General features: G+C 44.9%; 1 protein-coding gene across 1 annotated transcript in view; it reads left to right on the top strand.

Annotated features, from left to right (window-relative positions):
• Positions 1–18,437: 18,437 nt before the first annotated feature.
• LCP1 (lymphocyte cytosolic protein 1) overlaps positions 18,438–19,505 on the top strand; it is a 33,027-nt gene continuing 31,959 nt past the window's right edge. Inside the window, exon 1 of the mRNA XM_080375834.1 lies at positions 18,438–18,658. The gene's annotated coding sequence lies outside the window, so the exon portion shown is untranslated. The remainder of the gene's footprint in view (positions 18,659–19,505) is intronic.

Raw genomic sequence — 19,505 nt, forward strand, 5'->3', positions numbered from 1 at the left:
ACACACCGAAACATTAAGGTTTTTTTTTTTCAATGTAATTGTCATCCAAGAATCAATACTGTGCCCGAGTGATTTATTTTGTCATTGGCCTTTGTGCTTAGCAGTGTGAGATTCAAAGCAAAACGTCACAACGAGGAAATGCACGTTACATGCACACCATGCGAAATCGTGAGCTCTCCCCCATTAGGCTGTAAGCTCATTTGGGCAGGACTTCCGCTGTCCCTGTCTTGGCACAGTAGCGGTGGTTGCATCTCCACCGTGGTGTGGTGGTGCTTGGGGCTGGCGGGACACCTCAGTTTCTGCCCCAGCACCCCATTCTGTGGGAGGCGGAATGGGGGTGTTCATCCCTGCCTTTGAGTTTGGAGTTAGGGTACGACCAGGGTGAGCATCCAGACCTGATCGCCCAGGCACACTCCCAAGTCCCCTGGTCAGATGTAGGTGTGGATGACACACCTGAGGATGACACTCTGAGGAAGGCTGGAAGGATACCCAAAGGATACCCGAAACCTCTTACTGAAACATTTTATGTGTGTTCATGCTGTTGACAGCGAAATACTGGGTTGCAGTCTTCTCTTGGAGGTAAATGGGGCACTTTATGTCTGGCAATAGGGATAATCCAACAAACCCTTGCCAAAATTCTTAAGTTTTCTCCACTGGAGCAGTGACTTCAGCAGGGTTAGTAGTTTCACCAACATGCATGAAGCCAAGCATTTGGCAAGTGGTATGTGGGGTCGGTCCAGGCACAGCAGATGATGGTACAGTGCTTGGGCTTGGCTGGGTCCCTTCTGCCAGGTGCCCGCTGGTGGGGACGGTCGGGGAACCCTTTCCTGCAGCGCTGCCTCCTGGCTCTGCAGCCATGTCTGTATGACCATATGGGCCAGTGCTAGCTAGTATGTGCACCCCAGGCTGAAAATCCTACCTGTTGAATACCGGAGTGTGATTTAGGCTCCCTCTCCTGAGGAAGTTTTGCATCCTGCATTCTGGGATGAATTTTTGCTTTTATAGGGGCTCCTGGCAGAACTTCTCCAGGCTTCAGTGGGATTGGCTTTTTCCTCCTTTCAGGAATAAGGTGGCCTTTGTGTTTGCAAGATCAAGGCCCATCTTTCTTTGTTTCAGCATAAAAGAAAGTTACAAGAGCTGTACTTAAAACACCATCTCACTCAGAGGTTTGTGTGTTTTCCCTGGTGGGGAAAGAGCCTTTTTCCATTTTCTGTTCCAGACCCTTCCCATGGCAATGGCAGGGGCTGTGACAGCAGCTGGGTAGTGGCACAGACGCCTGAGCAGGTGTCTGGTATGACAAGACACATGGGAGGGACTGTGGCCCAGATCCCCAGCAGTGTCTGGCACTGTTCTTCATTGATGATCTGTTATGGGTGACCGTTTGGACGGTACTTTCATTGGCTGCTTCCAAAATTATCTCCTCTATTCCATTAGCAGTCATTAAGATGTAGAAATTGTGAGTGAGAAGGTCAATAATGGTGGCAGTCCAGTAATGGAGTATGCTATACACGGTATTCCTGAGTTAGAAAACAAGATGAAACTCAGATGAAACCCCATTTCCCACATCACGGGGTGCTTTCTCACCATTAATGCTTACCCTCTCGCATCCCATCACTGTCTCTGTAACAGACCTGCAACTCCTGAATTTTCCCATGTGCAACACTCACTTCAGGTAGCCCTTGCTGAAAAATAAGCCCTTAGAAAACTCATACCCTCCGATCATCCACACAAAATCAAGAGAAAGGAGCAGCGAAGAACCACAGGCAGGGTTGTGTTGGGAGCACATGCCAGGAGATCAAGAGGAGGAAACGCAGAGATACACGTCTTCTGCTCCTTTGCATGCACAAGTGTAACCTGTACTATTGCTAAATAACCATACTTATTTATTCATGTATTTATTTTACAGATAACCTGCAGGGTTTTTTTCATGAAATTACAATAATTCATCAGAAATTCTAGTCTCTTCCATGCTATTAGAGAAACCACATTACAGTTTTAAGGGCTGGATGAAACTCTGTGCGTTGCCAAAATTGAATGATTTTCATCAAGAAGAAGCTAGGACCATGCTGCTAGTCCTCCTGCTGACCTTTAGCATTTATTGCTGACATAGCACACAACTGGAAAATTCAGCAATTGGTAATAGCATTACAAGGCGGACTTGAGGGATGTTTTTCTAAATTAATGGTGGACGCTGCAAAGAAAACATTATTTTTTCTCGCAGTGTTTTGCTTTTTTCCAGGCTCTCTTTGTGCTGCCTGTGGGCAGAGACCCTCTGGAGAGTGCCCAAGCAGAAACCCTGACCCAGCCAGCTCTCAGTTGGTCCTGCTATGTGCAGGCTTAGAAGCCTGAGTCTGGATGCTTGGCGTTAGAGAAGGGAATAGTCCCTGTGTAAACATCTGCAGTCTATAGGTGCCTGTTCTTCCTTCCTACCCTACCTAGTGACCCTTAGTATTTACAGTGCATTCATTTCCTTCTCACTTGCAGGAAGACAGCTAGTCCAGTTTCCTTCTCTTTTATAGGAAGGTAGCTAGTCCACTTAATCAGTATTTTGAATAAACTTAATATATTTTTTAATCTGCTTTATTCATATTTACTCTTTCTATTGTGATCTTTTTTTTTTATTATTCTGAATCAGTATATTATATATTTCCCTAGTTTAAAATGTATTTATTTTTGTTGATTTTCATTATTGATCCTTCAATATTTATTTTCCTGTTGTGATATTTTAGCACTAGTAGGCCTTTATTAGATTGTGAATGTACACCCTTGCTGCTGCTGTTTCAGGAAACTTCTGAGGTTGTTCTGTAGAGTTTTTTCTTTAAAGAAAATCTCAACGTGTTTAATTTTGCTCTTGCAAGGCCTTATCTTGCAGAAAGCGGACTGGTTTAGCTGGGAACACTCATACGTATGAGCCAAGTAAGCAGGTATGCTTTTAGATCAGGAAAGTTTCCTTCCTTGTAGCATTGCGTTTTAATGTAACACACTGAGCATGAGATTTGGGTACGTGAACTCCAGAGGTCCTTTGCAACCATGGTTCGTTCTTCTCAGTCTAAGCTGAGTACGACAGGATGGAAAAGCATGGTTAAAGCTCTGGTGTTGGAGTATTTGGGACAGCAGAGTGGCAGCCCGTGTCTTTCACAGCACACTTAAATCGACGAGTCCAAAGTTTTTTGAAAAGGTCAGCATCATTCTGAAATTGATTTCCCCAGAGATGAAGAACTGTAAAACTGCAGTAAAAAAATATTTGTTTCAAAGACCTGAGTATTTTACAAAGGGTTTTTTTGTTCCTCTAAGCAGAAATAGCTGTATTTCTTACCAAAGTGGAATTTATTTCCTCATTACAGTTCCTGTCATTATGCTGTTATGTTTCCTAACCTTGAAATGAAAGCAGTTTTGTTAACTTTTTATAAATGCTTGTTACCATGTTGGGATTGAATTGCCTATCCCAGTGTTATAGAAAAAAAGTGCCAAAAAAGTTTCATTTTCTTGAGTGTACACAAGGTAAAAGGGAGGCAGTGTGCTGGGTAAGAGTGGAATTGTGTGAAAAAAAAAATGAAAAAAAGCCAGAGTTACTGAGCTACTGCTTCTCCCTGCCCCACCCCCAGCAGTTTTATGGGGTCATCGTTAAACAGCAAGGAAAAATGCAAACCCTAGTGTCTGCTGTTAAGCAGAAGACTCAAACTGAATCACTGAAGAGATACTTAAAAATAGCATCATTAGAACATCTTCTTTGTTTCCTGATTATGTAAAGACACATGAGAACATTCTCTAATTTTTATTTAAACAAATGTCTGAATGATTGACTCTAGGAAGTTGTCAATATAATTTTATTCTACTGCTTATGGGAAGAACTCAAAGGGTGATATTTCAGTGTACCTTACAGACGAAATGCCTCTCTCCATTTGCAAGAAAATAAATAATTTATACCATATATCAAAATCTTTACAAGCTATACAACTTTTACCCTACTTTTACATTTGAAAACATCTGTACTCCCAAGAGTCAGCAAACTTTTCTAGCATTTACGTCCTGTTGTTTTGTATACAGTCCTTGCTTGCCTGACATTCTGTAAAGAGAAATATGAAGTTCAGTTTGTGAGACTTCTATCATGAAATATTAGTAATAAACTCTTGAATATGTAACTGGCTCCCATTAGTTAGCTTTGGTAGACTATTTTTCGCTTCTTCCCCTCCCCATATGTTTGCTGTCTTTTTGTACATGCAAGTGTCATGACTTTGCTCCTCAGTTTTTTCACCTGTGTATCCAGGTCAGAGTTTTCAAAATAAAACTGAGATTTCAGATTAGCCAGTCTAAGACATGAAAAAACATAGAGCAGTCTCAGGAAAGTGCTGAGCAGCTACCATCAGAAAGCTGGACCTTAAGGTCCCAGGGACGAAGATGCATCCAGGCTTTCTGCAAGACCTGCAGACCAGAAGTTTATGGAAGTCCTCAGGTTCTGGATCTCAGAGTTGACCCATTCAGGGTTAAGGGAAATGGCAAAGGTCATACAGTGTAAATTTGCTTGAATTACATTTTGCAGGTGCAGTGAGGTCATTTGCATGTTAGTGACTTGATCAGCTTGGCTTTAATGAGCAGAGTTAATCAGAACTGTGATTAACACAGGAAGTGTGAGCAGGGACATGTAATGAGCAACAATATAAAAATATTCATTGTTGCCTATGAATTAAAATGATGTAGTTCATGTGTTCTTTAAAAAAACCTTAGTTTCTCTAACGACTCTTTTTAAAATACCCACCTTGAAACTCCATGAGCATGCTCATCAGCAGGGTCCTCACCGACTGCTCTGTTGTAAGGGTAGGCAGAGCAACCCCTAGCTTGGACGAGCTCCCCTTGCTAAAAAGACCAAGACTCAGCAGAAGGAAAGCATCCTCCTCACGAGGTACCCAAAGCCAAATGCCTTGCCAAGTTGGTTGGTGGGGTTGCCCCATAAAGAAGCCATCTCTGAGTGTGGAAACGGGCTCCCCTGTACCTGGTGGGAAAGACTTGTGGTGCCACCAAGTGCCAAGCCTGGGGTCATCTGCTGCCTGTGAAGTGGGTCAGTAATAACATAGACATCACATGGATAGATGGTGCAAGGGGAAAATAGGGCAGAGGAAGTAAGACTGTGTGACTCCCTTCCTGATGAGATGGGGTCATCAGCTGCTGAAAGTCTCCCGTGCTCATGAGAGTGTGTTTCTCAGGACTAACACCAACCATAAACTCTTTAAAAAGAAACTGTCTTTGAATATGCATGTCTGTAGGAGGCCTGATATTTGCAAAAGTTGTTGGGTTTGAGGTAGCACTGGACATGTCAGTATGCACAAGGCATTTGGGACAAATAATTAGTTACCAAAAAAAAAAAAAATCCCGAAAAAAGAAAATAATGTTTTGCTTCTTGATGATGGTAACTGTTCTACAGGATGAGGCAGTAATCAGTTTCTTTATTTTTACATTGCAAACACAGTTCTTATATTGCCCGATTGCCTCAGAGAGATTGCTAGGTCAAAAAAGAGGTATCAAAGGAGAGATACTTTCCAGAAAATGAGACAGGGATTTATAGTGACTCAGAGAAGGAAAATACCCTTGCTAAAGATCCTTTAGACCCACCTTAAAGGATAGCTGACACATTTTACATTCAATTTCTCAATGCTGTGGTATACCCACTGGTATAGCCCCAGTATTTTTGTGTGGATGCTACACTCCTAGAATTAGAAAACCAGTTTTCAAGCCAATTCAAAAGCAGCCCTCAGGTGAGGACTGGCATTTGACACTGATTTTCAGATAACCCCTGCTGGCTGCCCTTGCTGCAAAGCTTGGAGTGCCCAAGCATTAGCCTTTGTCTGCAGTTCTCGTTTGCATCCCAATGTTCAGACATCTTCAACATCTACTTTCACAATTACGTACGATATATAGACAAGCAGAAAGTCAGAAGGGGAAGGATGTCTGATGGTTAGACCACTATTTCAAACCATAGGAGATGTCTCCAAGATACATGTATTAAAAATATGTCTTTTTTTAAATAAAAGAAGTAGAATATTAATTAATTAATTACATTAGTCAGTGGCACCTTGGTTACTACCAGCATTTGAGCTAGCTTCTTTAAGCAAATTTTTAAGCTAGCTTTTTAAGCAAATCGTATTTCTGCACTACTCTGCCTTCGGCATCTACATACCTTTAGTTAAATGGGTTTGTGCAACCAATGGTAAACAGAAATCTTTGCAGCTGCAAGAGAAGTATCCCCTTAGGCTGGAACTACCATGTATCTGCCATGTATTTATCCTCTCATCCTTCCCCTTAGAGCCTTTCTTGTGGTGGGATTGAGGACTCCTGCATTGGCCCAGGTGCACAGAACCCATGCAGCAGCATGTCCTAGAAATTCTGGACAGAAGCACACAGCCTTTGCTTAAATGGTGACTTGTTTTGCGAGGGCAGCTAGGAAGACCTGCTGAAAAGATGGCCTTTAGTAAAAGCTGGGGTTGTGGCTGCAGACACTTGTGTGCTGGGAAGGAAGGGGGAACACACGGCTTTGTGGGGAGGCTGCAGCGCAGCTGGTACACAGGATTTTAGTAAATGCACAGTAATTTATCTCTCACTGATGAGTCAACATCTCTTCCATTCATTGCTGGAACAAACCCTTGGCCATAGAGTAGCTGAAGCATAATAGTTCACATGCCAGCTGTCCTCACGGTGCCTCATTCATGTGGCCATGGCCAGAAATACACCTGCCAAAGGTGTCCCTGAGCTTTAAGTAGAGAAAGCCCACAGTACTGAAATCTCACTGGGGTGTGGAAATGCACTTGTTTTTAAAATAAAAGGTAACAGATCTTCAGCCATGAAGGAAACAGATTACAACATACAGCTGAAACTACTGAGGAAATACAAACAGGCTGAACTAAATCTAGTCTTTGCAAAAGTGCCTGCAAACCCTCTTGTTTAAATGTGATGTGTAAGTCACAGCTTGCAGCATGCAGTTGAGGATGCCCTTAATCAGTGTGCTGCACAGGAGCACGGGAGGTCTTCTTTGCGAAATGAATCAGGAGAAGACTGGTTTGTAGGGGATCGCTGCAGGCCGTCAGAGCTGCCCCCTAGTTTTTGTTCCTTTTGCAGTTGCAGGAACAGCTCATGTGCAGAGGAGGGAGAGGAACCAGGCAAACTGATGGGATTTTCTGCAGTGGGAGGTCTTTGCCTGGCTCTCCTATGGTTTGGCTGTGCAGTGTGTGTGACAGCTAAAGCAGATATTTCATTACACACTACTCAGTACATGTAACATGTAGAAGAGATGAAGAACATATTTTGTTATAGCTAAAACTCGGATACTTGGATACTTTCCACACTAATGCTTGGAAAAGGATTTAGAGTTACTGTCATGTAGGAAACTCATTGCTGCTCATGTGAAGCTCATAATTCACCAGGTGGGAAAAGGCAAAGAAATGCCTGAAGGAGCATTAAACCAGCCAAAGCAAGCAGGCAGACTGCTCCTGGCACTCTTGACACTGAACGCTCTTTCCCTTGAGCTATTTGGTGGTTTGTGCTAGACTTTCATCTCAATCTTATTCCTTCAGTCCTGGCTAGCAAAGGGGATTGTAGTAAAAACTGAAGGTGCTCCTGCTTTCTTCTCCCCCACGCTTTTGCAGCTACCTGAATGATGGTGGTAGAGCAAACCATCCTGTCTGCCTGTTATATCTGGTTCCTCTTACTTCCCTCTCTGTTTCGTTTGGGAGAGTGCCAGCCCTTTGGGGCAGCTTGCCTTCTTGCCCTCTATCTTTCTTCATTCTTGGAACCACAGTACCCAGAGGCTCCAGGAGCTCTTGTACAAACTAGCCCTAGCAACAAAGAAGACGCAAAGCTGCAAAGGGGAAAAAAGCTGAGCACTTGGGACCATTCTGGAAGAAAAATTCCTGGCTGCCTTACCCATTCCTCTACACAAACTTGAGGTGCCAGGGAGGATGGTTTCTGGCCAGCACTTCATAGTGACTGAGGCCATTTTTATCCTTGAGCAGTAACGTGGCTTATTGTACCTGGTCCAAAATTTTGGAGTGGACTCTGTGGCCAGTCTGTACATTACTGACCATGGCAGTGCTTGCCAGGCATGTCTGCCACCAGCTTCAGTGGGAACGGGCCTGGAGAACAGGACTGGCAACCCCCAGGGTGGATATGTAGATACTCCCGGCTGTGGAGATCTGCAGAGGACTTACACTGCAGCCTCTTCGGCTTGCTCCTTGTGCCCATGGAGCATGCAAAATGTCACCAGCACTGCAGGGTGTCGAAACTGCAGGAGGAAATCATCTCACACTGATGATGCATCAAGAAATCCTACTGCTCAGGTGGTATTCCTGGTGCCCATCTCTCCTCTGTGTACCCTCAGTTATCTTGTGTGGGATATGCAGAGGAGACAGAGGCAGAGGGTAAGGTTCCATGAATGGCTTTCAGCTATTTGGGAAGCTTGTCTGGCACCATCCTCCCTGTGTCCATGGAACACCTGCTTTCCCCCTTCCCTCCTGCTGCCATAGGGCAGGCTTCAGCTCACCAGGGCAATCGAGCCCCACACTCCCTGCATGCCCATGTCTTGTCCTTGGAACAACTTCAGTTGCCTACCCAGGGGCAGTGACAGCAGGGCTGCTGGCCATGCCTCAGTTGTCCATACTGGCCAGTTGCTCACTTCCAGGTCATGACATAAGCTGGCCAGTGGTATCATCTGCAAAGGTTTCCTTCATCCTGAATGTGTTCAGGGTCTCTGTCCCTGCTGTTTGGGAACAGCTGAGCTCAGAGGTGAGGGTGTTTGCCATTCATTGTGTGAGGCACGGATAGTTATCTGAGAAGAGGCTAAATAGATCTGCCCGAGATCATCTCCAGAGCTGTCCCGCTCATCAGCCCAGCTGTAGAATGAGGGATGGAAACTGGGCAGCAAAGTCGGCTAGGAGCAGGACTAGTGACACTGTCCCTTTGGGGTTTAGGTTTAGGGGGTGGGTTGTGTGCTTTTGCTCCCTACAGGTCAATGAGTGCCTGGGAAAATGGACTTCACTGTTGACTTGTGGGTGACCTGCAAGGAAGACATGGTCTGTGCCTTTTTTTAGTGGGATGCAGAGCTGAATATGGCCAACCACTATTGCTCCTTGGGCTGTTTGTGCAGGGGATTTCTGGGCAGCTGTCTGGGAGGGTTTGTTCTTTTTCCATGATATGTGAAAGCGAAGTGGGCATTTGCTGGGATTACTGGTGTGTGTCACTTGGGTAGCACAGGGTTTATCTCCTGGCTTTGCCCTGCAGAAGGCCTTGGTTTCTAAATTCCTGACACCACTGACAAACACACAGAGAAGATCAATACAGTTGTGGAGTTTTCATTTGCTGCTGAATTGTTTAACATTTCAGTTTCGCCTGTGTCTCTTGAATGCTGTGTCAAAAGAGCAATTAATGTTTGTTTCAAGTTTATCTGTCTTTTAGATAACACGCAAGAGCTAATGTTTTGTGCTCCTTTTCAAGAACAGTTGTTTAGGGGGCTCTTTTGGAGTCTTCTGACATTTGGAAACACACCTGTTGACTTTGCCTCATTAGCTTTTGGTGTGCATTGGCCACAGCAGCACAGAAAACGGAGCAGCTAAATGAGGATGCAGAGCCGAGGAACTCCCCTGCATGTCTGAGGATGTGCTCTGCCTGCTTCCTAGCAGTGCAGGCAGCTCCTGTATGGTACCCACTGGCAGCAACACAAGCAGCATCTGTGTGCTGCTGATAAGTATCTGACACGTCACACTTGGTACTGGCTTTCGAGTGGTGGATCCTTCCATCTCTCTGTGTTCCCTCAAAGGTCTTTCACTTTAAGCAGTCAGCAAAATTAGTCTGGTTTTCACTTTTACCACATGCGCCTTCTGTATGATTGTTAACTTAACTACTGTTCCAATACAGAGGGTCTTCCTGACCGTATTTTAGTTAGGTGTTAAATATGTTGATTGCTAAAACTTGTCCAGGGTGCCTCAAACTTTTGCTTAGGCATGCAAAGCCTCACAATCTTGGCCACCGTTACTGTCAAAGCCTGGCTACTGCTCTGTATAGACTTATAGAATAGGAACATGTCTTTGGGTGCATACCCTCCAATTGCAGAGCGCATCCACATCTCTTCAACCTTATCAAAGCTGAGCTTCCAGCCTTATTTCAGCTGAGCTTCCAAGAGGTGTCAATGCTAACCACTAGGGCAGGAAGGTGTTTGACCAGCAAAATGAAAAAACAAACAGAACAAGAAAAGCAAGGAAAAGCTTGGTTTTGCTTATTTGAGATAAGCAAAGTTGATACTGAAAACATGAAGGAATTGTAACTGGGTCTTTGTGAGGCTTGGCCTGAAGCAGAATTGCAAGTAAAACCAGCTGTAATTGGTGCTCACGATTGCTAGCAGGCAGAGAGGGGCAGAAGTGTCTCCCCCTTCTCAAGCTTTTTCCCCTCATATTTGTTAGTTTATGTATATCATGAAAGGGATTAATCCCAAATACAAGCTCTGATTGGAGGTTTTCTTAATCACCATGTAAAAACATTATTGGGACTAGATTTGTCAGGAAAGAGGGTGGCCTTGTAAGCATTCCTTTTCCAAAAATAGAGATGTACCATGTAAGAGTTTGTTGGATTCAGGACCTTTGCAGAAAGCCTGACCTCAGATACCTCCTGTCTTTAATTTCCATACCGATGCCTCCATCAAAAAAACCCAAACCACCCAATCTTTTTTTGTCTTCCTGCAGCTCCAGTCGATGCAGGACGTGTTCCTTCTGAGTGAAAGGCTGTCACCCAGTGCAGCACACGGTCAGCCTAGCGCTGGTTCTCACCTCCACCCGCAGGAGCATGGCAAGTCCCTCTGCTGCGGAGCCAGAAGCAGGGCTGGCTCTGCAAACACAGCCGTGGCAAGGCTGGAAACGAAATGCCCTCGGTTTGGGCATTTGTTCTCCACATTCTGTACTGAATTATTATTTTTTTTTTATGTTCTGTAGAAACGCAGCAAGTTCCTCCTGCGGGAGGCAAACTTCCCCTCCCAACAGGGAACTAATAACTGCTTGTACAGGTTTCTGAGTGGCAGCTTCTGTGCAGAATTTCAGGCCATTGACCACCATGCTTGGAAAATGCAGGCAAGAGGCTGTAAAAAGAAGTGGGGCTTCTGAGCTAAATATCCTTAGAAATATTATGAGGAATGCTCACAGAAGCACACTGCGTGAGAGCGAGAGAGCTTAAACAGGGTATGAGCCAGGGAGTAAGGAAATGGCAAGAGGTGGAGGGAAAAGGGAAAAAAATTACAGAAAATGTGCAAAGGGAAAATGAGAGAATAAAGGGGAAAATGCCAACAAAAAGAAGAAGAGATACAGGAATATAGCTTTCAAAGAAGCTGAGTTAAAAAAATGAAAAATAAGCTAAAAGGAAAGCAAACAGCCTAGGAGGTTAAAATTTCCAAAATTTAAAAACATATAAAATAAAAATATAATGATGTAGTATTCAAGAAGGTACGTGTGCGAGTGAGCCTGTGTGCACATGATATTTTGTTCAGTCCTACAAGCGTTCATGTGCAGATTTCCATCTGGGCCCAAAGGAAATTGAATTACATTTTTCTTGGCAAAAAGCTGCCTGTGGAGAACTTGTCTGGGGGGAGCAGCTTCACTTACAAATATGGGTTTTTTTCCTGCAGTTGCACCAGCTTGCAGCAGAATACAGGTACTTGAAATTGTGGCAGTGGGATGGCGGCGCCTGGGCTCCCAGCAGAAGTGCTTTATCTTTGCCGTGACAGCTGCCCCAGGCACATGGCAGAGCCTTGTGCCCACGTAGCAGGCAGGGCAGGTGGGTCTGGGGAAGCCCATTTTGCCGCTAAGCCAAAGCCACCTATGGTTTATTCAGCAAAAATTGGGTGAGATAGACTGTAAGTATAACAGATAAGTTACAGTGAGACAGCTTTTGACAAATTCAGATCCTCAGAAATCATGACTTTGTTTCCTCCCAGCTTGGCAAAAACAAGTGTCATAATTATAATTAAAAATAAAATACTTTTTCCATCTGTTTCTCCATGCTTTTTACTCCTGTAAGCCTCTGATGAGTTGAGCCACCGAAGTCACGTTTTCATACTTTTTCCCTCATCACAAAGATGAAATCGTAGAATCACAGAATCATTTAGATTGGAAAAGACCTTTAACATCATCAGGTCCAACCATTAACCCAGCACTGCCAAGTCCACCACTAAACCATGTCCCTAAGCACCACATCTATGCATTTTTAAACGCTTCCAGGGACGGTGACTCTACCACCTCCCTGGGAAGCCTGTTCTGATGCTTGACCACCCTTTTGGTGAAGAAATTTTTTCACAATACCGGATATAAACCTCCCCTGGTGCAACTTGAGGCCGTTTCCTCTTGTCCCGTCACTTGTTACCTGGGAGAACAGACCGACCCCCACCTGCCTACACCCCCCTGTCAGGTAGTTGCAGAGAGCAGTAAGGTCTCCCCTGAGCCTCCTCCTCTCCAGGCTGAACAGCCCCAGGTCCCTCAGCCGCTCCTCACCAGACTTGTGCTCCAGACCCTGAAAGAAAACCCGAACAGCTCAGAAACAGGTTTTGGGCTGAGTCAGGGTCTAACCAAGACTCTGGTTTTCATAGGATTGCCCAAAAAAATAAATACACAAGAGCCAGTATTGTTGCAACAGCCTCTGTGAATGACACTTCTAGACCCATATCCTTTTGGAAATGGATATATCAGCTGGAGGAGTCACCGCTGGTCTCTGTTCGAGCCGTGGGATTTGGGCGCTCTCCTGGGAGAGGCAGGGCGCGTGCCCTCCGCCTCCCGCTGCAGTCAGACCTGCGGGCTGGCTGCTGGCCGTGGCTGCTCTGCCGCTTAACAGTGGCCAGGCTTTTCCAGCCTCTTCTTTTCACTCTCCCACCAAGTAAAACCCAAGATTAGTTCCTGCACCGTTATTAATATTTCACCAGTACTCGCCGTTGCAGCAAATGGATGGTTCTGCTCAATAATTCATGGCTGGGTGTAGCCTATTAAATTTGTAGTGGGGTGTACACTTTCCTGTTATTTATTTATCATTGCTTTCACTTTACAGGGTGTTTTCTTCCCTGCCATTTTTCACTTGCTTAAATGCCTCTCCTTCAAAGTTCAGGCTACTTGCAAGAAATTAATCTTGTTCCTTATGCCTTTTAAGTAAGGCTAAGCTCTCACTGCAAGGACCTGGGACTGGGCTATCATAAGGAAAACTTCCAAACACATTCAGTCACTTCAGTGCAGGAAATCTCTTTCAAGCAAATGACTGGGAATTCGGGACCGAGCCCGACAACCCAAAGTTCATCCATGGCCTCAGAGCTATCTGCTTTTTGTTTCACAGAGATGTTTGGCTATTTCTGCTGAGGAAACAACCTGCTCCAGGACCTACAATTGACTGTTGCCCTGTCTCGCCCTCTGCCAGCAGACACTGTTCTCTCTCAGACCCCTGAATGTATGTTTTGAGATGTGTAGATCTTTCTAGGCTGGTTGTAGGTTATACCCCCTGCTTAGGAGTGATCTTTAGCTTTGTGATGTGGAAACAGTCTACTCATAGCTTATTTGAGCGTCGTGGCTCATCTTGACTCCTAAATAAGACAGCTTGACAGTGAAACTGAAATAAAGTTTTCCTTAAAAGGCTCTACGATGGGTTTTCAGAGTTAAGGGTTTGGAAACCAAAAGCTGCACAAGCATGTAAAAACATAAACCAGTCTCCCAGCCTAAGTTTAACAGGACATTATCCTCCTGGTCGTTCCTGTGCCCAGCTCCAAGGGAAAGTGTGCGTTTGGAGAGCCACTGGTCCTGAGAATGACCCTGCCAAAAGCATGCTTTTCAGTATGAGAGACCTTCTTTCTACATTCCTCTATCTCCAGACGTGCCAGTATATGAGCCTAGGCTTCCCTTCCTGCCCAGGTAAAAATGCCCGCTCAAGGCTGCCAGCCCTGCTGTGTGGCAGAGGTTTCCCTTCATTTTCTTCACACCTGCGCAGGCATGGGCCAGCACCCTCCACGCTGCCTTCTCCCTCCTCCTCTGGCTCCGTGCAGCGGCTGTGCAGGGCACCGCTGGGAGTGCCGGTACAAGGGGTCCTGGCATGGAGGGTGGTGGTTGCATGAGGGTCAGGGATCCCATGTCTCAGGGAGGGACAGCTCAGTGGCAGGCTCCAGCTGGAGGTGAAGTCCTGCAGTGACAGGTCTGCCCCACTCCTTCCTGCACGAACAGATTGAGACAGAGAGTGAGATGCTCTTGTTGCACCAACAAGGATTTCATGATATCATGATTCCAGCTGCAAAAGACCCTGGTTTCCAGGTTGTGAACAATTCAATGGGATCACCCACTATTGCTTTGTATTCTCAAGGCTTTTTCTGGCAGATGTAATGCAGGAAGAATACAGCACAAAAGGTCTTATTTTCACATGCATTCTGCAAAGCTCCCAGTCTTTAGTATTCTCTCTCCCACAGAGATCACAAGTGGCATTTTGAGATACATTGCTAACGCAGACAGTCCCAGCAGTAGGTCAGATTACCTCCCCTCTACCTGAGCACATGCCATCAGAGTAATGGCTCCTGCTTCACAAGGACTCATTTACCTTTCAACAGCATTTAAGTTCTCAGGGTCCATTTTCAGAAGCAAGGCAGGTTATTTCAGTATCTAAATCACTAGTGGCTACTGGAAGTGTCACTGACTTCAATGGGAACAAGAATGGGGTCACATGGAATAAAGGTGTGATTTAGATTGCATCAAACTGTAGTGGGAATTAGACCGGGTACTCTGTACTTACGTAAAAGCAAGATATTATTTGTTTAAATGAGATCATTTTTAAATAATTTCCATTAATTTTGATTTGCCCTAGTTTTTCATGGACCAGGAGGTTCCCCTCAAAGGGTTCATTTAAAATTGTGCTGTCATTAAAACAAAGACACTTTGCAAGGTCTGCAGGAAGCTGCCACTGTCAGTCTGGAAGATTTGTGCTGCTGTCCCTGCTTTGCTCCCCACCATGCCCTTCCCATCCTGTGTATGTTCTTGGAAGAGGACAGTCCACAACCTGTGACTGTATCAGCAGCGGCAAGGGAAGGTGGTGCGTGATACGAATGTGATTTTGCAAAATAATGGCCTTTGGAGCAACTCATTCCCTGAAGCAGAAGCAGTCTCCAGGAAGACCAAGGAAGAGGGTCTTAGGAGACTGCAGTGAGCAGTTACAAATGCAAGAGCCAAGAAAGAGGTGGTCGTGCCAGAAAAGGCCACCGCAGGAACACTCTTCCCTAGTTCCCACAAGGAAACTGTTCACCTACAGCAGACCTCAAATCTCTCCTCAGTTGGGGATCCCTGCAGACCCCCTCTGGGCTGCCAGAACAAAATATTGCCAAGTAATATGAAGCTGCTGCTGTACCTCTTCTTAGGCAGATGCCCCAGTTCCTTTGAATTTAATTCCCACTCATTGGCAGAAACCAACTGGGATCAATGGTTCCTGCAGGGTTTTTGCGTTGCCGCTTACCTTGCTAAGAAATATCCAAGCTTGATGACAGGAGAAGGTGGCCAGTGGCTGCCTTGCTAAGGCTCCCCACGACACCCAGGGGTGAAGGGGAGGAAGGTGAGAGCCCGCTGGCAGGCGAGGAGGCAGGAGTGAACACCTGCTGCTGCTCAGGGCTGCAGGGCTGAGGCAGGGGCAGAGGAGAGCCAAGGCTGCGAGAGAGGAGGACAAAAGCTGTGGAAGGGTTTGAAGCCTGCAGTGACACAGCCTGCCTGACCTGCAGTGACGCGTGGCTGCATTGCACGGGCAGCAGGATGAGAGTATCAGTGCTGCAAAAGGTACGTGGAAAGAAAGGTCCTTCAGGCACAGGGATGATAAGGGGCAAGGCTTTTGATGTGTTTTAGTGGTGACAACAGAGGGGAAAGGATTGGTTTGGAACCTGTTTGGCTGTGGCTCAGGGGCATAGTCTGTTCATAATTATAGTCCTCTCTCTGTGAGTGATTAGACACAGTGCATGTTAATTTATGGTTCTTAATAGTCATCTTAGTTGCTTCCTAATATCCTTGCATGTAACTGGAGGAACACCCTTCTAACTCCTCTGCCTTTCATTCAAGTAAATCTCACAGTAGCTGCACTGAGATTTTGCCCCTAAGACTGGAGCTGTAGGTCAAATGTATTATTTTTCTAATGGGGGACAGTAATGGACATTGAACTCTGTATCACAGCACATCCTATCGTAACACCAACTAGTCTGTTGCTAACTGTAAGTGTACTTCATTTATATTGAAGAGTTATGATTCAACACACTTCTAGGAAATAGATACTATAACGATTGCCTGCAGTATCCTGTCCTGTGTAAGAAATTACATTAGAGAGATCATTGGTATATAATCATATATTGCCAGCAATGCCATAAACAAGCATCACATAGGTACAAGTTAACCAGGTACAGGTGGGAGTTAACTATTGCACTGTACCAATGCAGTGTATTTCAGTGCTGCCCAATAAAATTGTTATTTGTGTGATGCTTCAAGGATGCACAGTGCAGAATTTAAATAGTGCGTTGTCATGACAGGACTTCAGCTCAGGTTGTGTGTAAAGACTATTTAAGTTTAGTGAATTTTGGTGAGACAGCATTTTTAAGTATACACAGTGACATTCTAGTAGGTCTTGCAGTAAAGCAGCAAAAGGAAAAGGGATTCATGGTCCATACGGCAAATATATAATTTTTTTGTTGTTTATAAATCCATCATACTTTAAATCTCATCCCCACTGTTCTCGTATTTCTAAGCTGTTTGAGCACTTTTTAAGCACAGCTGGTGCTTATTGATACGTCCTGGTATGAATCAGTACTGTGTGCTGATGACACAGGATTAAGCTCAGTCTAAATGAGATGAATATAAAATATCATACGCTAGGGTGGAAAATCTGAGTACCTCACCTAACTTCTGCAACAGCTATGATAACTCAAGGGAGGATGTTAAGAGTGCTTAGCAAACGTCTCTGATAAGAAAACGCCCACCCCTAGTTTTCCTGTGCAAGTAAGATGTTAGATTTAAGGCATGCATCCATTTAGTGCCCTCTTCCCTATCTCAGAAAAGGTACTGCAGCATCTAAGGAGGTGTTGTGGAGTGCAACAGAAATAATTAAGGATTTGAAAAAGCCTGTAAGAAAAAAGTTGGGCCAAATCATCAGGCTAGCGTTAAATATCTTAGCAAACAAAGAAGGGGAGTCTGTCAAATAACGAAATACCACACAGGAGGTATTTTTCTAGTAGAAGGAAGTAATCATAAATGCCTGGAACATATTTCAGTGTAATTCTGAACACAGCAAATGTACGTGTGCTTCAAGGATAGATCTTAACTATGGGGATTTGTTCATGAGAAGGTTTTCCTGAAGCTCTCTGACATAAGCTTGTAGCTGATGGTTCAGCTGGTCTGAAGAATTGTGAATGACAGCTTTTTCATTAAAGCCCATTCAGTTGGGTTATTTTTTCAGCTGCCTGTTTTCAGAGGTAGTAAAAGTCAGAATAGAAGTTGTTAAAGAAGCTGAAGGATGATTCTTCAGCCTATGGAAAGTGGTGGGAATTCTGCTCTTAAGGCAGGACATTTGTTAAAGTCCCCATGGGACTGATGAATCACTTTCATCTATTGATGTTGTGTTTTCAGTTCTGCTACAGCTTCTGCAACGCTGCATCACCAGGGTTGAAAGACAGCTAATGTTTGCATCCATCACACACTTTTACCCTTGACCCTCAGTGTAGCTGGGAAACATACCCTTGAAATTAGTGTCAGTTGTGAGGCGGCGTGAGGAGCACTGTGTCCTGTTTGAGGCTCCCCTGTACAAGAAAGGCTTTGACAAACCGTAGAGAGCCACCAGGGTGGTCAAGGGGCTGGAATACATGAGATCCAAGAAAAGGCAGAGAAGGCTGAACTTGTTCAGCCTGGAGAAGAGAGGGCTGAGGGGAATCTTATTGGTGCCTACACCTACCTAATCGGAACTTACAGGGAAGACGGGCCCAGCCTTTTGTCAGTGTGCACTGAGAATAAAAAGGTCAGAAGTTGCATCAAGGGAAATTCCAACCACATGCAAAGAAAAAAAGTTTTCATAGTGAGACCAGTCAAATGTTGGCAGAGGTTGCTCAGAGATGCTGAGGACTCTCCATCCCTGGAGATGCGGCCCCAAAAGCCCCAGCCTGACTTTGCAGCCAGCCCTGTATTGAACGCAGGGTAGGACTGCAGACCTTGTTGTCATGCAAATTTAAAACATGGCTGCTTTTATCACCAAAAAGAGAAGGTGTTTGGTGCGTATACATCTGCTTAGTGAAAGAGAACTGACCCAAAGAGGGTAAAACTGAGAGGAAGCAGTACACATCAGTGCACCTATTGTAGGCGTAACGAGGCGAGGGAGACCAGAGAATTTCCTTATAAAGACAATCTATTTCACGGTGATGTTTTGTCACCAGTCACTTCCCGCTCTGGGCTCAGTCTTGGGCTTACAGTCTTGGGCTTGACGAGTTGCTCTGCAGAAAAGGAAGATTTTCCTCATCACGCAGCAACCTGTTTCGACATACTACTTGGGAGTTCCCCAGCCACCAGAAGTTTGGGTTTTTTTAAGAACTTCTCCCCTTTCTGTTGGATTTGCAGCTGTCGAGCTGTTGTGCCCGCAGTTTGGACCCACCGCTTGAGCCCGGGAGGTAAGATCACAGCACACGCTGTTCTTTTAGCAAGCAGCTCTCGTTGAGTGTATGAACAGTTTAACTGTGCAGGAAATTGTGGTCACAACGACAAAGCAGTGCAGGTCTGTACAGCATGAAGCATGTTCCAGTTGTCTTGTGCACAGCATTTCTACGGACCTTCAGGGAAGTGTTTGATGGATTTAATTGGGCAGAGTGGTCTTTGACTGAGTAGGGTGGTAGTCTTTGAATTTGCGTTGGTTCGTCAGGGTATGATAAAGTCAGAAGCCATTATTTAGATTACAGAGTGGATCCCTCTAAGGAGGTAATTGTCATTCCAGTGATGAAAAACACTGATTCACAAAGCTAATGTATTTTGGCCCATAGTGTTTACAATCTACTCTGCTGACTGTTAAGACATTTATCTTAGGCTTTTATAAATGTAACTTCACTCTTCAGAGAACAAATAAAACTGATTCATGAAGGACCCTGAGTGTAGTAGGGACTTCTGCTTTAAAAACAGTGATATGAGGAGGTTCTAACATTGTATTTGCCTTTTAAGATCTTGACTGTTGAAGCTGGTCAGGCTTGCCCCTTGTCTTCTTTGGGATTTCAGCTCAGGCTGCAGACCAACTGTGTCTTGCAAATGTCTACAGATGGTTTAGGTGGTAGCATTGTAAACAGGAGCCTTTGGGCTTAACTTTTTGCTCCGTAAGAGCAGTAGACTGCTGTTTTTGTCAGATAGTGGCTTCCTCAGCACATGGATTTGGTTTAAACACTGTAAACTGACCCTTAAATCTGTGAGCAACTTGACTTTTCAAGCAAATGGGACCTCAGGCCTTTGTTAGTGTCACTGAAGCCACAGACA

Source organism: Falco punctatus (genome assembly GCF_963210335.1).
Source record: "Falco punctatus genome assembly, chromosome: 2".
In the NCBI taxonomy this organism is placed as follows: domain Eukaryota; kingdom Metazoa; phylum Chordata; class Aves; order Falconiformes; family Falconidae; genus Falco; species Falco punctatus.